The sequence below is a fragment of the Crocodylus porosus genome, unplaced genomic scaffold, assembly GCF_001723895.1.
Source record: "Crocodylus porosus isolate Cpor-Errol unplaced genomic scaffold, CroPor_comp1, whole genome shotgun sequence".
NCBI lineage: Eukaryota > Metazoa > Chordata > Crocodylia > Crocodylidae > Crocodylus > Crocodylus porosus.
In genome coordinates, this window is record NW_017728950.1 from 7919210 (window position 1) to 7924986 (window position 5777).

Consider the following 5777-nt stretch of genomic DNA (forward strand, 5'->3'; position numbering starts at 1 on the left):
CGGACTAGATGATGTGCTCAGGTCCCTTCCGACCCTAGAAACTATGAAACTATCAACCAGGAAGCTTGAGAGATACTATTGGCAACACTACACATGTGGTTATTTAACTGTAAGTACTGAAAAGTTTAGACAGATTTATTCAGGCTTAGACATCAAGAATACCAGTGGGGAAAGACAGCTCCCATAAGTAAGAGAGTTACAGAAGCAGCCCCAATGTAACCTGACCTGTTAATTTGTAACACTATAATTAGGGATGTACACTTACGACCAATAGAAGGTGAAAAAAAAGTATAATTCATTTCAAGCAGAGGTGCAGAATATACCTTTAATAAGAAAAAAAAAATCTATTTGGAATGTTTTCACTTTCTATGACAGTCCAAATGATATTGATGCTTCTGGGGGGGGGAACAGGCTGTGATCATCATTGGAAGTATTTTCCAGCCTCGTGACAGACTCTTGAAAGACAGAAAAAGACAGAAAAAGGGGTGTGAAAATGTTCGTTCTACTGTATTTACTGGGGCTACGTATTTGCAAGTGAGGCCAGAAACTTGAAATTCTCCTTAAGTGCAGAAACTCCATTAAATTGCCAACATTGTCTTTACAAGAACATAGCTACCTTATTAAGAAACATGGCATATAATAATTGTCTCACATTAAAAGAAAAACCAAGCTTTCATTCGGATGCATAATCATGTTATGATGTAAGGCATATTTGTCGCTAGTGTAACCCCACAGACTTCATCGAAGTTACATTAGAAATTAATTTAGCTCCTGTAGTCTATTTTCCTATTTTGATAGAGTTGCATTATAATAGCTCCCTCCACAGGCAAAATTGCACTTGCCTTGGACTTGATTTGATGAAATTATCTGGGAATGAGTGATCTTGTTTTGGCTTGTTTCAACAAGTCCAGCTATTTGCATATTGTTCCAATAGCATTCTTCTGTACGCAGGAGCCCCTTGGCAGCTTTTCAATACTAATCTAGGAGAAGCTTATCTGACACTCCTCATACCTTGTGTGTACTGTGCTTACTGTACCAGTACAGAAGCTGATGTTTTTTCAGCACTAAAGTAATGCTTATTTAGAGGTACAAAGAAGATTAAGTTAAGGCCATTTGAATGCTCGTATTCTTGCTTACAAAAAGTAAGCACATAATTTTCAGAAGAAGATACAGAACAAAAATGGCAAAAGTTTGCCCGAGGATCCCAAATGCCACTGCTTTCCAGTGAAATTTAGGCTTCTAAGTCTCTCAGGCACTTTTAGAAACTTACCCACAGTAACACAAGTTCATGCCAACATTTAGATCACTGGAAAACTCCAGTACTGTCAAGCCTTCAAACACCCATAAAGGAGGAGGGAGAACAGATTGCCCTCTCTTTTTCCAGCCAACAACCTTAAGCAGAAATTAGTTACACCAGAATTGGTGTTGGTCCATAATTGCAATTTCATAGCAAAAACTTTTTTCTCCTTTTCCTGCTCCCAGGACTTGCATGCTCAGACCTTGGAGAACACTATTTGGAGCTTCTAAAGGCAAATTTCAAACAACAAGGAGGAAAGAAAACACTTAAAAAGTTAACAGATAACATTCCTCCAACTTTTCAGCCCTAAACTATCACACTAATCCACCAGCAGGATACTCTAATGTAAATGCATAAAAGTCAAGGCTTGATTAATCACTGATTTGACCTTGTTTGGAGAGATACTAAAGGCTGGACTAGCTGAATTGGCAAAATACAAATTCCTGCTGCAGAAGTTGCTCTCTGTATGCTGCACTGCATGCTGCACTGTGTCACCTCGCCTCACATTCTAAGGAAAGAAGCAAGGAAACCATTTACACGCCACTCTGATGAATAAGCCTCAGCAAAACCTGATTTAGACACTGCATGGAGATTAATGTTACATATTAGAACTCCTTGTGGGCTGCATAGTTTTCCTGCTCTGTGTTTAACAAACAGTATTACAATGCTAACAATCTCTCGTGAGTTCCCAAAACAGAAGCCATGAACAATTAGAATACTAAGGTTTATAAAGACACAAACATGTTTCTATCAAGAACTACCATCTGGAAGACAACCCAGGGATTTTTTTAAGTGTCTCTCCCTAGTAGGAAAATTAATGACCCATTTGGAAACGTACTATTTTTTAATTTTTTTATTTTTTGCAAAGGAAGGAGATTGTCTCTTGTTTGCCATCAAAGAAAGACTGAAATGGCCAATGCTTCAATGAGAGAAAGGGGAAAACAAGGAGTGAGTGAGCAAGGAGACTGAATTAGCCTCTCACCAAACAGGATCTTAATGCTGAAGTGAATTGCTAGGTAAATGAAGGAAAGTTCATGTGACTGCACCTGTACTGAGGATGGGCTTCAGTACCCAGAGCTGCCAGGCTGGTACTTTCTTTAGATACCACCGTCACCAAAAATTCCTTTTGAACATCATAAAAATAGAGAAATCAGGGTAAGAAAAGCTGTTTTTTTAATTTTGCCTTGTGTTCCCCTGCTTCCTAGTTGAGTCTACCTGTTATCTCTCACTGGGTATACCAATTATTCATATTAATTAATATTAATATACAATTATTAATTATGAATACCAATTATTAGCTCCGTGGAACAGAGATTTTCTTTTCACTGTGTTTACAGTACTTCGCAAGTGTAGTCCAGATACAGGTTAGGGCCTGAGGAGGCTACTGCAATGCACATACTTAAGGTTAGGATGTCCTCAAAAGTTGATTATTAGTTTAGGTATAGCAGATCTGGCCCCTGCCTCTTCAACCCTCTCCACAGAACTGAGGACAATGGAAATTCCACATTATCAATGTTATTAAATAATGATGTTACAGTAACATACCAAGTCTACTCCATGCACCCTCAGTACCCATCTTCACACAGGAGGGTGTTGCTGGAGTCCCCTGGCCTTTGTATGTTCTCACCTGCTGCAATATTCCCAAAGGAACCTTTGCAGCAGAAACAAAAATTAGGGTGCTGTAATGCTGTTCTGATTTCTACCAAGTCTACTTGTTTAGCTTGCTGAAGAACATGGGGAAATGCTAAGACACTACAAAATCCCATTTCCCTTTCTCCTGTTCCCTCTTCTGTATCACATGCAAAACGGGGAATCAACCCTGGTGCAAGATTTCCTAAGAGAAAAGAGTTTGAGCTCTATAAAGTACTGTCTGTTCAAGGCTGGCTGGAGGAAGGCTTGAAAAACTGTGCACTGCTACAGCCATAGAGCCAAATCATCTGAAGCTGGAATTTGGCCCAGAGAGAGTGAGGAGTCTAACCACATCGGGAGTGTCCTGGAAAGAAGAAAATGCAGAGAGACAGTGGGAGAGACAGCTGTTTCTTTTACCTTATGGAGACTTTTCCACTTTGTGCAAAGAGAGATTTTTTGCATTCACTTTGCACAAATTGAAATAGCTTTATGAAGGTGGAAGGCAGTGAGGAGTGAGATTTCACAGGGCTAGCTCAGCTAAGAACAGCAGTGAAGCTGTTGGGGGCACACACATCAATGCAGGCTGCACAGGGACCACAGGCACTTATTCAGATGACCAGCCTGTGCCTCCATAGTTACACAGTTATCGGTACCTGAGCTAACTAAATTAAAACTACTTCCAATATTCTGCAGTTATAGTCCTGTGTGAGAGAGAGATGAATTCTGAAATACAGTAACTAGAATAGAAAGCCTTGTCCCCACCAGGAGCATGGTTCCAGCACCTGTGCTCTTGGTTAATCATTTACATCAGGAGTGTTAAAGAGCTGGCCCACAGACTGGATCAGGCCCATGAAGCTGTCCCATCTGACCTACTGGTCTATCAGCAGGCTACCAGAAATCAGAAGGGGGTGGGAGGGAAGGGGAGAGGAGGTAGGACCCTCCACAGAAGTCAGGACCCAATTGAAATGGCCAGCAAAGAGTGAGGGCTGTGAAGATACAGCCCTCACCTGCCCTGTGCCCCCAAATCCCTACTGGACCTTCTGCAGCCCTGTGGATCCAGGCCAGGAGGAGCGGTAGCCAGATCTGGCTACAGCCCAGGATGAGTTTAATACCCCTCAGGCTATATAATCTGAGCAGTCTCATTTTCAGAATGTATTGTATTAATCTTCATAAATTAACACAGTCCCACTGCAGCAACAGGACAGCCAAGTGACAAAAGTGCTGAGAGTAGAAATTCAGAGCAGTGAAAAGAGAAAAGCAATGTCAAGGGACCCAAGAGTACTTCCAGCGCTAAGAAAGATGTCCAGCTGAGAGGACTGACTCTTGATTATTTCCTGTCTCCTTATTACATGGTATGCATTGCAAAATAATCTGCTTCATTTTAAACATTTCCTCTGGGCCAGATTCTCAGGAGGTGTAAATCAGTATCGCTGCACTGAAAGCAATGAGGCTTGGGCCAATTTACATCAGCTGAGAATCTGGCTATCGGTCCGTATTTTTTCCAAAGACATAGCAACAGTCCTAAAATGTGTCACAAAACCAGATCCGCTCTGAGCTCTCTCTCCCAACTTTTCTGGCAACAGCTCTATATAAAGAGAGTCAGTTAGAGAGTCTATTTTTTTAAAAGAGTAACATTTAAAGAAGGGGGCTGGGGGAGAGAGAGAAAGATCTTTTCCCTTTTTCATTCTTACACATGGGCATTTTGCTGCACCATGGAGAATGAAGGTTTACTGGACATAAGCCACAGCTCTTGCTGGATATTTCCACAAGCCCAGCTAAGCGGAACAGTCCCATCACTGTCAGGTCAGAAAGAACACACAATATTTTACGCAACTATTTTTGTGGTGGGATCAAATGGCCTGGTATCTGGGACATCTGCCGGAAGCAAGACACCCTTTGTGGGAGTCTACAACTCAGCTGGCCTCACTCTGCCGCTTGCTGAAGCCACAGCCTAGGACTGCTTTTCAGGTCTGGTTAAGGGGAGAAAAAAAGTAAAACCCAGCCTGTTTAAAGCTGATATCAGTCAAGCCCTGTGCTTCTATCTTAGGTGAATCTTGTGCAAAAAGAGAGAACCTGAGGCCAAAACAAATCCTATTTTTGAAAGAGGGGCGGGTGTGAACTCGAGCTTGTGGTGCGCACAGCTCAGGACCTCACCACCTGCTCCTCCTAATTATAGGAGAATCCTGATCTTTGTTAGCAGTAAAATACACATGCACACAAACTCTCCGAGCGCAACGGTTGAACTGTCAATTTCAGCCAACGGCTCCTACATGGCAACAAGATATAAATATAAACTTCCGTGACCCCAAAGTGTCCTTTTTCTTCCCCAGCACTTGGATTTCATCTGTGACTGGACTTGTAGTGTCTATTTCATGATAAATAATTCAGTACTGAGAGCTGCCTGCTCCCTTTCATCCAGGCCCTCCATTCCCTTCAGAGGCATCAGATGCTCCAGGTATGGCTGGAGGGCAGCAGATTATTGATTTTTTTTTTTTTTATTAATATCAGTTGCTCTGACCTGAATGAAATGAAAGACTTTACTGTGGTGTTAACTTCAGCTCCTATTTGGCAGAGAAAACACCCAGTGTTTTGTCACAAGAGGGTAAGAACACAGACCATTTTTATTTTCATAACTGCATTGTTTGAGCCTGCTAAAACAGTAGTGGCCATCCTCTGGCCTGTGGTCCAGATCTAGACCATGGAGTCATGTCATCCAGCCTGACTCCCATGAGTCCAGAAATTTGCTGGTGGAGAGCAGTAGCAGTGTTAACTGCCACTACCCTGCTGCCAAATTTCGAGACCTTTGGGGAACACAGTGGACCACATAATGTGTCCCAGGATGCTATCAGCC